Here is a 16814-nt window from a genome sequence, read left to right on the forward strand (position 1 = left end):
AGTTTTTCTTTCATAGGACCGTTTTTCTAAATTGCAGAAGTATGTAGAGCTTTTTTCTCTTACTATAGAGCCAGCATTTTCAGTATCCAGAAGTTCATTCAACTGTGCTTCTTCAACTTCTAATTTGCTATATAATTCTTGCAGTTCTTCATTTGAACTATTATCCTTTTTCAATGAACCAATTTTTTCTTTAAGTAAGGATATACTCTTTAGTAAATTATTCTTAGTCAAATTCTTTTCTTTTTTCTTTCTACTGCAATACTCCATACAATGACCAGCCATTGTGCATTTGAATGCATCCCAAATAATATGTGGATTTAGATCACATTCAGCATGAAATTCCTTAAATTCATTAATTTTGTCTTTAATGAAATTGCAAAATTCTGAATGTTTCAAATGTGCAGTGTTCAGTTTCCAATATCCCTTGCCCCGAGGTGAATCATTTACTGACAGTGCTAGTGTTACCATACAATGATCAGAACAAATACCAGTCACAATTTTAGATTTCTTTACGCAATTCAACAGATCACTAGAAATAAAAATATAGTCTAACCTGGAGGAAACAAATGGAATTTTCTGATGGCGTGTAAAAATCTTATCATGAGTATGATCTCTTCTCAATACATCTACAAGACTTAGTTCTTCTACATACATATTAAAAGCAATTTTGGCACGAGCATTAGAGTGGGTTGCATTTAGAACCCTCATAATCTAAAGGGCCTACCGCAATATTCAAATCTCCTGCTAAAATAACATGAGAGTTACCTATTTCATCTAACTTAGCAAAAAGATTAACAAAAAATCTGGTGAGTCTTTGTTAGGGCCATATAAGTTGACAAGAATAAAGTGTACATCATTGACATTAACATGGAGGATAATATATCTTCCCTCAGGATCCAGGTGAAAAGATAAGACTGATATTTTCAAAGAAGCTTTAAACAAGATAGCCACACCTCGGCTATTGGAACCATAGCTGCCAAAAACTGCCTCCCCTCCCCACTGAGTACGCCACAGCTTCTCATCATCTATCCTAGAGTGGGTTTCCTGAAGAAAGATTATATCATACCCAAATTCTCTTAAAAAATTAAAAACTTTCTTTCTTTTAAAATTGTCATGCAGTCCTCTGCAATTAAAAGTATTAATCTGTAACATCATATAACAGTAAAAACCTAGAGTAGCAACAGTGAGTTGACAAAACAAGTAATATCCTAAAAATGTACACAATTTGATTCATGATAAAGAACCCCTGGGAAAAGGGCACACACCACACACTCAGTAAAAAAAAGCATACGCACAAACACCCACCAAAAACAAAACAAACTGTAAAGGCAGCCAACAGTATGTGGCAAGAATGAGAAAACCTTAGAGCCTCATAATTAATCATAATAAAGCAGTATCAACAAGGATAAGAACAATAAAAACTATTATCCCCAATGGTGAATCGTGGGTAACCGAATTCCTAAAAAAGTTTAAGTGAACAAAATATGTTAAACAGACCGACATCACTAAACTAATCTGGTGACCAGCAAGTTAAAACGCGTTAAGTTCAAGGCATGTCATCTTGTAAAATATAAAAGTTTTCTGTGAAAGTCAGACGGTTTGTACGAGACAGCCACTATGATAATCACAGTGTTGTTATGGTGTACTACAGATGCAATTCAAACACCTGGCTTGTGAACCTTCAGCTGGTGATCTTGGACATACTTAATTGTCGCAGGGTATACAAAGAATGCTCGCTTTCCTTGTTGCTGCAACATCTTTAACTCAGGCAGGAGAGCTTTACGGCGAGCCTGAACGCGATGACTGAAATCCTCTGCAACATACAACTTTGATCTCTCTTTGAACTTGAACCCCTCCTTGAACGCAGCAACACATGCCTTCCGGACCCTCACTCGATCTTGAAACGAACTGAAGCAAACATGAATTGGACGATCCTTCGGCTTGTACTGGCTGCCATTCTGGGGATGTCCACGAGATGATAGTGGACCTGGCGGCGTGCGGTGAGCCCTCTCGATCTGAACATGCTCAAGATTCTTGTCAATAGAGGCCAAAAAAGATGAAATCAACCCACTACATCCACTGGCAGAATCAGGCTCCTCACCTTCAGGGAAGTTGAAAAAGATTAGATTGTTTCTTCGAGATCTATTCTCAAGGTCGTCAATCTTATCAAAAGCTGCAGCCAATTCCTTTTCCAGATGTTGGAACTTTTCTTCACAAGCAGCTTCATGAAAATCCAGTCTCTTATGCAGGTCATCAAACTTTGAATCCAAACGCCTCTCATATTCTATGAACCAAACAGGGGCCGCAGCGGCCGCGTCACTCACCCGGGAGCTGCCGGGGCCGGCTGGCGAAGACATGGCGTTGGATCGCTGACAATCAACGGGCAACTTTCTTTGTTTTTTCTCGATCGATCCACCGTTTTTGGACGGGGAGTTTAATCTCTTGTCCGGCATTAGGAAACAGTAGTAGTAGCTAGCACTATAGCAGCAACAGCAGGAGTGGGTAGATCGAGGAACGCATTGCCGTATAGACCTTATGCATTGACGTCACGGCTCGCCAAACGACCGATTACGCCGCCATCTTAACAAATTCTCTGCGAGCGGCACTCCACTGCAGCAGGCTATTCATAAGGAACGAGACTTTGAGTGAACCGATATAATTCGGCCTACATCAATGCTTGTTATATCAAATGAAACGTTGTGTTAGTCTCTACGTCATGATAATGCTTACAAGAATTACAAGAATATTTTCCTTTTCTTTTTCTACTTCTACTTATTAAACTGAATCGAGTATATCAGGTGCACAGGCAAATAAAATATGAATTCGTGTTTTCTTTATAACTATACTATAATTATAAGCAGGAAAAAAGGGGAAAACAGAATTCAGTATTAAGGAAATTCATATTTTATATATCTTATATAAACATTTGCTTCTTGAAAAATTAAATCCTACCTGCACTAGTTAGGCCAGGAAGGATTAGACCTTCCGGCGAGTAGAGGTTACTCGCAGGCGTTTGTCTCATCATATCAGCTCTCAATTAACATACTAATAAGGGAAATGGGAATCAACGGGTACCGCTAGGGCATTGTTAGCTGTATAGAGTGCGCAAGTAGCTACACGTAGTTATGTCCCGCTTTAATATAATATCTAGAGAAGCAATTATGTATCCCATTTGTTATGATTCTTAATAAATATGACGAATCAAATTTGTGTTTAATCAATTTCCAATTTCAATTTACATTTACATTTACATTACGTTACAGAAATAAAGAAGAACGTACGATTGAGGTAGCATTTTGATTGTATTTGCGGATCGAGAAAGGAACAAAGGAATTTAGAAAACGTTGAGTGCGACAGTTCATTAAACAAAGTCGTTACCAGAACGCATAAAAACATAATATGGAAAGAGTGGATGATTTTCATTTTTCATAATTTGTTTTACTTCTATAATTATTTTGGTCTCGCATGCTTCATTCAAATTCTGAATTTCACTCGTGATCTTCCCTAGCACTATGGACACGGCTTGAAAATATCTTAAATTATGCTTGTCTTTTTCTTACCGCTGGAGACTTGGATATGCCTTTTCTATAACTTATTTTGATTGTTTTTAACGCTTCGAATTTGTCAGATAAAAATAAGATATAATGACCTTTCAAAGGTATTTAACGACCATCGATACTCCAGACCTACAGGCAGACGATCTACATGACATATTTTATGATCCCACGGGAGTGGAAACCACCTCGCACTTTTGGTCAGCTAAACGTGTATTCTTCGCTCAAGGCCCTAATTCAATTCCAAATTTCCAATTTGCACAAGGGTTCGTATCTAATTCCTGCAAAATACAGACTAAACAATAATATTATTTGCGGAAAATAACCTCGTGTCAAGTTTAGCTGAATGTATTATGTGATGCTCATAAAGTTGAAAAAGGACTTTGAATTAAAGAGAATGTTTTTTTCTTCTTCTCAAAGTATGTGTGTTGATATGCAGGGAACAATTTGCCCAAGCCTTTATGATTTATCGTACAACGGCATAATAATTATATGCACAATTTCTCTCTCTCTCTCTCTCTCTCCTAAACAAAGCTTTTAATCCAAAGATCGCCATGTGACTGCATCATTTAAAAAAATAAAATTGTAGAAAACCAAAACTCATTATGAATTATGAAAGCTGCTTCTAGCCATTTGACACCTTCTTCCCTATGTATTTATGATACTCTCTACATTTGATTGTTTCGTAACATGCAAAAAGAAAAGCGGTTGGATTAAAATACCTCCCTCGATTCTCGCATTCAGTTGAAGGTATTATACGAAAATCATTTGCATTTTTCTTCCTCATACTTAGCTTCGAAATATGGGTTTCCAAACGTTTGAGTAGTCACCAGTGGGTGATTCCCCTAGCAAATGATTGAGTTTATTAGTTTTTTCATGTTGTTGGCATATCAGACCCCCCTCCCCCTCGTTCACCCATTCAATAGTGCTGCCATACGTCCGTGCTTCCCTATTGACTTTGCACCCATGTCTATATTATTATCAATGCGTGAAGTGTGAATGATCGTTAAATGGCATTTTGTCGGTGTTTCATTTATTTCAAATTGCTTATGAAAGTCCTGGTCATTGGATGAACTCGCCTCAATATACATGATAATAATTGTAGAAATAATAATAATGACATTGTAAAATTAGTAATAATAGTAATGATAATGATAATAATAACTACAATAATAATGTTGATGGTTAAATAATAATACGAATGATAATATCATTACTAATGAAGGAAATGTGTATACAACGCAAGCACTTATAATACGCCATCTATCTAGTAAACTATTCCGGAGCGCATTGTGAGACAAGAAGCACAACATTTCAAAAGGAGAAGTACAGTAGGCTAGAGAGAATTGTGTTGAACTAAATTTATGTACTGCATGCTTTTAAAAAGAGACACGATGCAGGGAAATGTGTCGTAGTAGGGTGGCGCCCTCTCGAGGATATTTGCAACTAGACAACCATCAAGTCATATTTTAGCAGCGGGTACCGCGTAATGAATCCGAAAGCAATCGAAATATGAAAAGCATCAGTCATAGTTGAAAAGCAAATTGATTTTCGGGGAAATGTTGATTAAGAACCACTTTAATATTTTTAAAAAAAGCGTACTGTGAAGAACAAAAAAATAACCCCAATAAAGCGATTTGTGTGTGTTTTATTTTGGGTCTACTTCCTTAAATTTCAAAAGCTAGTTATCAAGATTAAATTGAAAAATAATTTGCAGTGACATTGCAACATAAAGGTAACAAATGTATTAAATATTGTAAGTTACTTAAGGGGAAGGTTTAGTTCTGGGAAGAGGTGAACAATAATTTGTGAGCGTTATCATTTATTATGCAAGTGCGGAAGAACATCAGATAAACAATGTTCAACTATATCTTTAAGTCTACACATGAATAACACTTTTCAGGGAAACTGTAGGCAAAAGTGAGCGTTAAAGATTTTGTCTTCATCGTGATATTTCAACACCCACCAATAAGTGGATGGGGGATGTTTCAAATTGGAGACAATATTACCACTCATTTTTGTATACATTATCAAGGGAAAATTGTAGTTATAAATTCTTGTATTAATAAAGTTCAAAGCCATTTTCATATCTCATTTCGAAACGCGTCCCCTCAAAATATTCTTGGGACAGGAAACCAGGAGGCATATCGTGCAGGACCTGGGGCTAAATACATCAATTTGCAAATCCCTTTGCAAAAGGACTGACTTTAATGCCACTTTGCTAAATTAAAATATCTAGAGTCTTCTCAATTGCAATAATTATTATTAAATTTAAAGAAGCTTGACAAGTTTGCCAATTCTTCAGCAGTTTATTTATAGAATTGAATATATTTTGTTCATTCCGACAAGCATTATGGGGAACGAAAAGACAAATTACAGCGAGCCCATCGCGTCGCCCGAATCATGAGGTGATGTGGTTCCCCCCCCCCCCCCAGGAGTTCTCAACCCCGAACCACCCCTTTCCTGTGTTGTACCCCTACGACTAGAATAGAGGGCAGTGTCCCATGTCCAAGTTGTATGTGAACATTCTGATAAGTTTTTCCATCAGTCATGACAAAACGTTAAGTTATGAGATAATTAAATAATATTTTAGATAACGGGTTTTGAGTTTAGTCCTGAAAATTTGGAAATGACAATTATTAAAACTCATTCACTGTAAATGATAATGATTACTTCATCTGAAAATATCCTTTTTTATGTAGAGAAATACATGATAAATGAAAAGTACTTTCCCCCAACTCTCTAGATTAACAACGATGGCAGCTCGAACGCTTCCGTCTTCAAGAATATGAACTTGCTTTCATAATATAAGTGACTCGGTAACATTGTTGAAGTTGATGAAAAAAATGGCATAAATTTTGTATGAATTGTTACTCACTATATTTCTTGTACTGCATGTACTAACCCTCTAAACATGCACAAAAACCCAGATTTTGTTTCAAACCACAAAGATATTTATAGTTTTCTTTTAATAAAGGCATCACTGTGCAACACCCTCTAACAGTAAATTCTCCCAACCTCATACACAAAGATGTGCCGCTCTAATGGGTTACTTTTTTGCAAACAAATCCCTAAACATGGGACATAACTTTGTGCTGCAAATTTCCTAAAAGTGCCCCAACTTTTCAGATGTTGGCCTTAAACATGGGGAACTATTTTCTTCAGGAAAATATATCATCCATAATTTCGCTAAAGTGAAAATTGCAGATGCAAAATCCCACAAAAATTATTGAAATCAATTCGCTTTTTCACGCAAAGTCCTCGCCGATGGTCGCACAGATTTATCAATATCATTAATTTGAGCTTCATGCATTGACATGTACATCACAAAAAACAATGAAAACATTTTTGTAATTTTTCTCCAAAAAAGCAGCCCTGCGACTTGGCCTATTTTCGTTCCTAGAGATGTGAGATAATCAATATGATTATTAAAAGTGACAAAACAAGTAAACCTAGCAAGTTGGAAGAGAACCGCCTTTGAAAATATCCACCACTTTCAATATAAACGTCACACCTGGTCGTCCCAGTTTTAAATTCAAGAGTAAGTGAGCTCTTTCCAGATGTGCTGCTACTGGCCATGGGTGCTGCTCAGTCAGGGACCGCTCGCTATTCATAAGGACGACTATTCTATAAGGACCGCTATTCATAATTTGAGAAATTTATATGCGTATTATGAATAGCAAACCTAATTCAGTATTATGAATAGCGGTCATTATGATGAGTACAGTAAGCTTTTCCCCCTCTAAAAATTATGAATAATGCCCCTTCTTCATGCTAATGAACAGCGACCCCGATTTCGTATCATGAATAGCGTTCCTTATGAGAAATGACCCTCAATGTTCATTATGAAAAGCGACCCTCATCTCACATTATGAATAGCGGTCCTGACGTCTTCATGAATAGTGAGCCCTTTTCCTCGTTATGAATAGCTGTCCTTATGAATAGCCGTCCTTAATATGACTAGCGAAGTTACCCTGCCCTCCCCCACTTATTTCACTTGCAATGTGGGATTTGAGAATTCCATTTTCCATTTTCCGTTTACGTGTAATCGCTATGGGACACGTTTTGGTATATCGGTAACGCACTTGACTTCCGTCCTCGAGACCCCTGGTTCGAGTCCGGGCGTCTCCAACAATTTTTTTCTTCACTTTTTTGTCTTTTTGACCTTTCACTGTACCGTCTCCTTTGAATATTAAAACACGTAGAATCTCAAAAAATGTAATAAACAACCCTATTTACTTTATTATTGCCCTGTTATCACTTGATCCATTTCTTTTGGCTTGTAAACCTTATGAGAGATGACTTTTTCTCAACACTGGATTCTACATTCCCGTCTTTTGTGAGCAATATCTCAGTCGTTTTATCTTTGTTTACGCTGAGCTTTAGGTATGTTGTAGCTGAGACAATAAGCTACCATAATGTGTCCTTTATTTTTCGATCAGATGCCGGGATCACGCTCATATTTCGCCTGCAATGTGGGATTTGAGAAAGAAAAAAAAATCCGTTTACGTGTATTCGCTATGGGACATGTTTTGGTCTATCGGTATTAAACGCACTTGACTTCCGTCCTCGAGACCTCTGGTTCGAGTCACGGCGTCTCCAACAAATTTTTCTTCACTTTTTTGTCCTTTTTGACCTTTCACTGTACCGTCTTCTTTGAATATTAAAACACGTAGAATCGCAAATAATGTTATATACAACCCTATTTACTTTATTATTACCCTGTTTTCACTTGATCCATTACTTTTTGCGTCTAATCCCTATGGGAGATGACTTTTTCTCAAAACTGGATTCTACATTCCTGTCTTTTGCGAGCAATATCGCCATTATTTATGCTTGGTTTTTGCCGATTTTTGAGTATGTTGTAGCTTAGACAATGAGCTATCTAAATCATTTTTCCAATCAGATGTCAGGATCGCGCTCATGATCATGATCATGATCAATATCATGTTGATCATGATGATGATCATCATCATGGTCTGATGATGAGCATCATCAACATCATCATTGTCATCAACATCATCATTGTCATCAACATCATCATTGTCATCATCATCATTATCATTATTATCATCATATAACATTATCATAATCATCATCACCATTGCTTTCATGATAATCATCATGTTCATAATCATCATCATCATTGTTTACATGTCTTTTTAACTTCTTCCTTTGTCTATAATAGTAAATATTGAATTATATCGTAATAATTGAAGACAGACCACCTTATTCGTCCTCATGACGAATCAAAATCTAGTTTTCATTTAATTTTAATTTTTAAATTTGTATTACCGGAATGTATAATCTTGTACATGTAACCTATATAGGAATTACGTATCATTATTGTTGTTTGTAATTATTTATGTATATGTATCAGGCATAAAAGTTCATTTCTATTCTGCCGTATCTCTATTTCCTTCTTTTCAAAGCGCACCGGGACTTTCTTTGTGTGAGTGATATGCGCTATACAAATAACGTTGATTATTTGTATTATGTATAGCTGGAGCATGAGCCGTACTTAATTAATGAGAAGTCACTGTAAATCGTCATTGTCCCCACGTCGATAATCTGTTTTAGATTGATATCTTTCAATTTTCACAGAGCTGTTACTCCTCTGACATTCAATTAATTAAAACGAGGGGTTGTATTTTACAACCTCCAATTTGCAAGACTTGTGATTTTCTCTCATCATATACAAGGCCGATCTACAAGTTACCACATTATGAAAAATATATCCACGTATATATATATAAACGAGCCGATCGGGTCCACATGTTATGTCTTCATATTAACTGTGGCAAATTTCACCCTTGTTGGGCCCGTAATTTCGAGAGAGGACCTAAAGCCGTCTGTCCTCTGGTTCCTCACTAACAAACATTTATGCTTTCTTTAATAGCAGTCGGGTAAAATGACCACCACCACTATAACAAAATGAAAAAATAAATCCCATGTTATACGCGTGTTATACTTAATAATTTATTGATATTACCGTTATATAACATATTGCAATTTAGTATGGGCCACCAGCGCCAAAACCAAAATCAACTATATTTATTAATTGCAAAAGAAAGCCCTTCGTATATGTACAGGTTTACAATATTTATCTTACACTAGTCCGATATTTTACAAACTGAAAACCCGAACAGTATTCGACATAACTTCGCTACAACGTTTACTGATCATGTTTAAGTTAAATATAATTTTAATCTAAGTTTTAAAACCTTTTTTAAGGCTAGTCGAATATCTCGCCGAATTATCAGATATATATTTATTATGTAGTTGACAAGGGTTGAGATCGCGTCTGAGTGTCAAGTCGTGACGTTATGGCATTATTTCAATCCCATCCCCAATTCTAGGTTTTTTTTTCCACCAAATCATATACACGCAACACAACTCACAAGCAAGATGAACGCCAAACGGGCTCACAGATGATTATTATTTCATGCTGCCAGTCTCGGCTGTGACATCCAACGAACTTCCACAGGTTTCACTGCCGACTGACTCAGCCCAGGGTCAACCTCTCAGTCCAGCAGATTTAGTCAGTGAGGTAATGACAGACCTCATGGCCAATGATACGTTCCATGAAAAGATGATGGCCATGATTACATCTATGGTTCACAAAGTTGTTGATACTACGTACCAGCGCTTGTTGAATTGCAGCGAGGAGAACCGTGGGTCCATCCACGAACTGCATGTTAAGCTTGACGAAGTACAGAAGGATTTCACCAAGCTACACAAGCAGGTCGAGGCCCAACAGGAGCAACTAAAAATTCTCAAGCGAGCAAACAACGACATGGAGCAATATTCGCGTCGTAATTGTATTCGCGTTTTCGGAATCGAGGAGAGTCGAGATGAAAACTGTGAAATGATCGCACTTGATGTCTTTCGAAATCGACTTGGCCTCGATGTGTCTTCACCTGACCTGATATTGATCGCTGTCATAGAGTTGGAAAGGTTAAGCCTGGATATCATAGAGCACTAATCGTAAAATTCCTTAGCTACCGCGTGAGGTCCAAAACGATCAAATCCCGCAGAAGATTGAAAGGAAGTGGCATCTCAATTCAAGAAGACCTCACTGCGCTAAACCAGGATCTGTATCGCAAAGTCTATACGAGTAAGAAAGTGACCAACTCTTGGACAGCAGATGGTAGAATTTGTGTACAGGTGAAAGCGTCTGGAGGCAAGACTTAGTTGAACACATCAATTGTGTCTTCTGAAGCAGATCTTGTACGTCTGAACATATTGTGATGACTCTGAGTGCTTTCCTTTTTCCATTTTCTCATTTCGGATCGACATCATACCGTCCGAACACTGAAATCTGTAGTTCTGGCAAGTTTGATATGTGTTTTCTTTTTTTCGAACAACTGACTTTTTAAGCTTTATTTGTTAATGCGTTTACCTATATGTCCGTTTTATTCTCCTAACTGGACTTTGATCAGTGAATATTTTCAGATATTCCTCTTCTTTTTTTTAATGCACTGTTTTATATTGCTTATAGTCTACTTGGTGTACTTGTTTTTATCTTTCATTTGTAATAGTATATATGTGTGTGACTCAATTTTAAGCCGACCCAATTCGTTTACATTTAACGGCCTTGACTCTTTAAACGGAGTGGACAGTGACCTACATCCTCAGTCAAATTACTGTTCATGTGATGAGTTCAATGGATTCATAGATGCAAAAGATAAGGTTTCTCAGAATTGTTCCTGTATTCATTTTAATTGTCGAAGTCTCGTCAAGAACTTTGATATATTTTCCCTGTTTTTAAATGACATTCATCATAATTTCACTATTATAGGACTAACAGAAACATGGTTTAAGCCTGAAGATTCATTGAGTTTGTACAACATTGATAACTATGATTTGATTGTGAATAATAGATCTCAAAGAATAGGAGGTGGTGTGGGAATGTTTATTCAAACAGATCTGAAATATAATCAAAGAAACGACTTCACTTTTATGTCTGACAGTTTCGAATCTTTATTTCTTGAATTTCCTGAATTTGACAATGTTTTATGTACATGTACATCTCGTTATTGTGTAGTGGGCGCGGTTTACAGGCCTCCTGCAAGTTCGATTGAAGATTGTTTTACAAAAACTTACGGGGATATTAGAGAAAATTAGTCGTGAACATAAATCTTGCTTTTTGCTTGGTGATTTTAATATTGACCTTGCATCGGTTACCAACCGTAGCATTACAAATCGATTTTTAGATACCCTTTACACTTTCTCTGTGTTACCATTGAAACAAGCACCAACTCGCATATCTCGCCATAAAGCATCACTCTTAGACAATATTCTTACCAATGCTGATGCCGGCTGTGAATCAGGTATATTATTAAGTGATTTAAGTGACCACCTACCTGTCTTTTCTTTTACCAATGTTCTTTTGAAATTGAGTGAAAACATAGATTTACCTGTAAACAAGCGTGTCTTTAATGATGCGAATTTTTTGAAGTTCAGTCAAAGTTTAAGTGAACTAGATTGGCATGATTGTATACAAATTGAAGAATTATAATGTTAACTACAACAGCTTCATTTCAGTGTTCATGGCTTTATACAATGAATGTTTTCCTTTTACCACCATACGCAAAAAAAAAAAAAACTTTAAAAAACCATGGTATACTACTTACCTAAAAAAAAATTCCAATAAAAGACTCAGGCTTTATAGAAAATACTTAAAGAAACCTACTAATGAAAATAAAAACCAATACAATTCGTATAGAAATATTGTTACTAGGGAAATCCGCAAAGCAAAGACAAATTACTATAATCAGAGATTTAAAAATTTGAATGGTAACATGTCAGGGACATGGAAAGTGATAAATAACCTATTGAGAAAGAAAAACAAAACAAAAATTCCTGAATTCAAAAAGGATGGTGAGACCATTGATGATGAAGCTGTTGCAGAAGGTTTCAATGATTACTTTGTTCATGTAGCACCAAGAATGCTCAGTGAAGTAAACAATGTAGCCCAGCCTACTTGTTCCCCGACTGCTCATATTGTAAACAACTCGCATTCTTTTTTCTGTAAACCTATACATGAAAGTGAAATTATAAATATTGTAGACAAAATGAAAGGTGGTACAAGTCCAGGATATGATGATGTTCACATATCTGTAGTTAAGAAAATGATTCACTTGATTAGTAAACCCTTATGTGCAATATTTAATGTTTCTATTAACAATGGAATATTCCCTGACAAGTTAAAAGTTGCGAAGGTTATTCCAATATTTAGGAGGGTCAATCTAATCTGTATTCAAATTATCGGCCAATTTCTCTCCTTCCTATATTTTCAAAGATTCTTGAGAAATGCATGTACAATCGACTTATCACTTTCATTGAAAGATTTCAGTTGCTTTTCAGTAATCAATTTGGCTTCAGGTCTAAACACTCAACCTCTTCTGCTCTCATTGAATTTATTCATACTATCACAAGAGGTATGGATGCTAAAGATATATCTATCGGTGTGTTTTTAGATCTTTCAAAGGCCTTTGATTGTTTAAATCATAAAATATTATTAGCAAAACTATTTTGTTTAGGCATCAGAGGTATCCCTTTGAAATGGTTTCAGAGCTATTTAGATGACCGAAAACAATTCACTGTTTACAATAAAAACCAATCTGATATGCAAAAAATCTCATGCGGAATTCCGCAAGGGTCAATTCTAGGCCCTCTACTTTTTCTAATATACATAAATGATATTCATAAATGTTCTTCCAAACTTAGTTATGTCCTCTTTGCAGATGACACTACAATTTCTTTATCAAACAAAGATGAAGCAACCCTTATTCAAACTTTAGACCATGAACTAGAACATGTCGCCCATTGGCTCAAACTTAACAAGCTACTACTTAATACAAACAAAACTCACATGATGATTTTCACCAAAAGAAATATTGATATTTCCAACTATAAGGTATATCTAAATGGCTCTGAAATCACAATAGTATCCAACACAAAATTTCTAGGAATTCAAATTGATGACAAATTGCGTTGGCATGACCATGTAAATTACACCAATTACAACAATTTCACGAAATATTGGTGTAATGAACAAACTAAACTATCTGCCTAGAAATATTTTGTTATCTCTTTACTACACACTCATTTACCCTTTTCTTATATATTGCAATATTGTCTGGGCCTCAGCTTCTCAAGTAAAAATGTTGAGAGTATATAGATTGCAAAAAAGAGCAGTGAGGATAATTTGTAAAATGCCTTTCCTTGCCTCCACTAAACCTTTATTTACTCAATTAAAAATCTTGAATGTATTCGATTTGTATAAATTAAGACTGGCCATTTTTATGTTCTCTTGTCAGAGACAGATCTTGCCATTATCCCTGACTCGCTATGTTTCCATTAACTCTTCAATCCACTCCCACTGTACTCGTTCAAATGCGGATTTTCACATCCCATATGCAAGAACTTCAGTTTCTCAAAAGACAATTTACTATGCAGGTCCCAAACTATGGAATGCATTGCCACCTTATCTAAAATCTGCATGCTCTCTGAATGTTTTCAAGAAACAATACAAAGAAAGGCTTTTACAATCTTATCCACATTGAGTCACCTGTTGTTTGTTGTTTATGTCAATGTTAATTGTTATATCCCTGGTTTGTATGTTTTTTTTTCTTTTTATAATTGTTATTTCTATTTTCTATTTTGTACGCACTATTATTCTGCTTGGGTCTAATTTCATCCTATGTATTAACTTTACTTCTCATCTTGCCTTTCTCTCCTTCAATTTTCCTTCCTCTTCCCCTCTCTCTCTCTCTCTCTCTCTCTATCTATCTCCCTCTCTTGTTTCTCTCTGACCCAGCTGTAGCTGTATATGTATTCTCTCCCTCATGTTGTTGTACATGCAACAGTATACAATGCAATTTATTTTATTCTAAGGGGTCGAATTCACAAGATCTTTGAGTAGATCTTTAATCTGTCCCCACTTATATTATGTTATTTGTGTTGTCATCTACTGATTTTGCTATGTCCATCTTTTTATATTTGTTATACATGTATGCGTTTATTCGCAATTCTATGTGTCTGTTTTTTTTATATTGAGTGAATAAATTATTTGAATTTCAAAAATTTGAATTTGAAATGTAATTGTTCTGTTAAGTGTGACATGAAAATCGGGTTATTCTTAATTAAGCCTCCTTCAGATATGACACAACAAAATTGAGGCGTTGTTTTACCTTTTTTCCCCCATATATATAATATATATATGGGGGGGGGGGGGGAAGAGTATATTATACCAGTATAATGTGTGTATATAACGATGTAGAATTTAATGCGCTTCAATACCGCAAGTCCTATGTGGCCCGCAGTTGCCAGTTATTTACATGGCGGCTTTAATTCTTGCGGCGCTTCAGCGCGCCATATCTGAACAAGCCTTAAGGCTATACAAGTGAGGCAATAAACATGATTCAATTCATTTCAATTTAGTTTATTTCACATCTATTCAAAAATCTAAAATAACAATGATATTTCAATATAGTATAGTTATACATCGTCTGAGTCAAAATAAATTGATTTCGTCCTGTCTCCGACAAGAGGTGGCGCTTCACCACTTGCATCATCCACATTTGCTGAAACCATGGTAACAAAGGTGAATGAATTGACTTTTGCACATGCAATCATTTTCAACTCTTCAGCTCCCATCGAATATACCATATTACCTCAATCGTTCATGTTTAGGTGAAATTCCTGACATATCAATTTCAAAGTTTCGGTTGCTTTAGATAAACAGCATTTCTATTTAAACTTGTGTTTAACTGAAATTTCTAACTCCAACAAAAAAAAACTTTACGCTTTGGCTCAAAAATTTCTACCCAAAATTATGAAATGTTCCCTAACCAAGCCCACATAACTAACAAGAAACATATTTCGGTGTATTGAAGCCCTACGTCAAGAGTCATTGTCTCAAACTCTCTTAAACAATTCTGATAATTCCTTTCTCTTCTCCTCTCTCCTTTTGTTTATTTTTTGAAAACAATGAATAAGCGCCACCAATGATTAAATGTAGCACTACTTAATGAGTTTATGAAATGCAAACATTGTTGAATTCACAGAATATCAAATGCATGCATAATAATAAATAATCAATAATTTCATCAAACCTACTAGAAGCATAATCACATATCAACTACTGCCGTATTTTCAGCATAGTGAAATAGTTATCAGTCCAGTTAAGTACTTTTAGCATAATGTTGCTAATGTACAATGCAATAACTTTCAGCAGTTTCACAAACATTTAGACACATATATGAAAACAAATAGTACTGTCCTTTGCTTTATAATTGGACGCATAATATTATTTTGGTAAGGTATGTCTGAAATAAATAAAAAAGGCAATAATAATAGCTATTTCTTTTTAGCGCTTTACCAGTTATAAAACACCGAAACGATTACAGTATTAATATTACCACGATCATTGGATTCAATTAATACTCCGCATTTTAAGGTGTACGTTCTCCACTTCCTGGGGAGCATTCCAGCTGGTTGCCTTTTAACCTTTGTATCATACAGGGTACCCATTTGAAACCTAGGTGGAGAGGAGCAATGGAGATAACATGTCCTGCTCAAGGACATAACAGCCGTGCCGGAGTTCGAACCCACGACCTTTCCATACCTGATCAAGAGATTGAACCACTTGACTACGTCACCTCTAACAATCAAACGTTACATTTACTTTAGATCTCAGAGAAAGAAAGATTAAATCAATCTACAAAACAATCATGAAAGTACATTTGTATTGTCAATACGTACCTCTGAAAGTAAAACTGTTGATCTCAATACTAAATATGTACCTTCGAAATATTCAACTGCGTTCGTCACCAATGTAACCTAAATTGAACGTTCTGATGCAATTGGCAAACAAACTATCGTTGGTCAAAATCTATTACGAAATATAATCTCTAACATTTGGCAGAGAATGACTTTATCGTATCCTATATTATCAATAAGCATTATCATATTGAGTAATTATGAATCGCATTTGAACATGTATATAGAAAATGTGCTACATAAATACATTATTATAAGTATTAGTGATAGTAGTAGTAATGTGAAGTAGTAGTATTAGTAGTAGTAGTACATTGTAGTAGTAGTAGTAGCAGTAGTAGTAGTAGTAGTAGTAGTAGTAGTAGTACATTGTAGTTTTAGTAGTAGTAGTAGTAGTAGTAGTAGTACATTGTAGTAGTAGTAGTAGTAGTAGTAGGAGTAGTAATAGATACATGAAACACAGACGTATATTGC

This window comes from Strongylocentrotus purpuratus, unplaced genomic scaffold (assembly GCF_000002235.5).
Source record: "Strongylocentrotus purpuratus isolate Spur 01 unplaced genomic scaffold, Spur_5.0 spur5_scaffold_1, whole genome shotgun sequence".
In the NCBI taxonomy this organism is placed as follows: domain Eukaryota; kingdom Metazoa; phylum Echinodermata; class Echinoidea; order Camarodonta; family Strongylocentrotidae; genus Strongylocentrotus; species Strongylocentrotus purpuratus.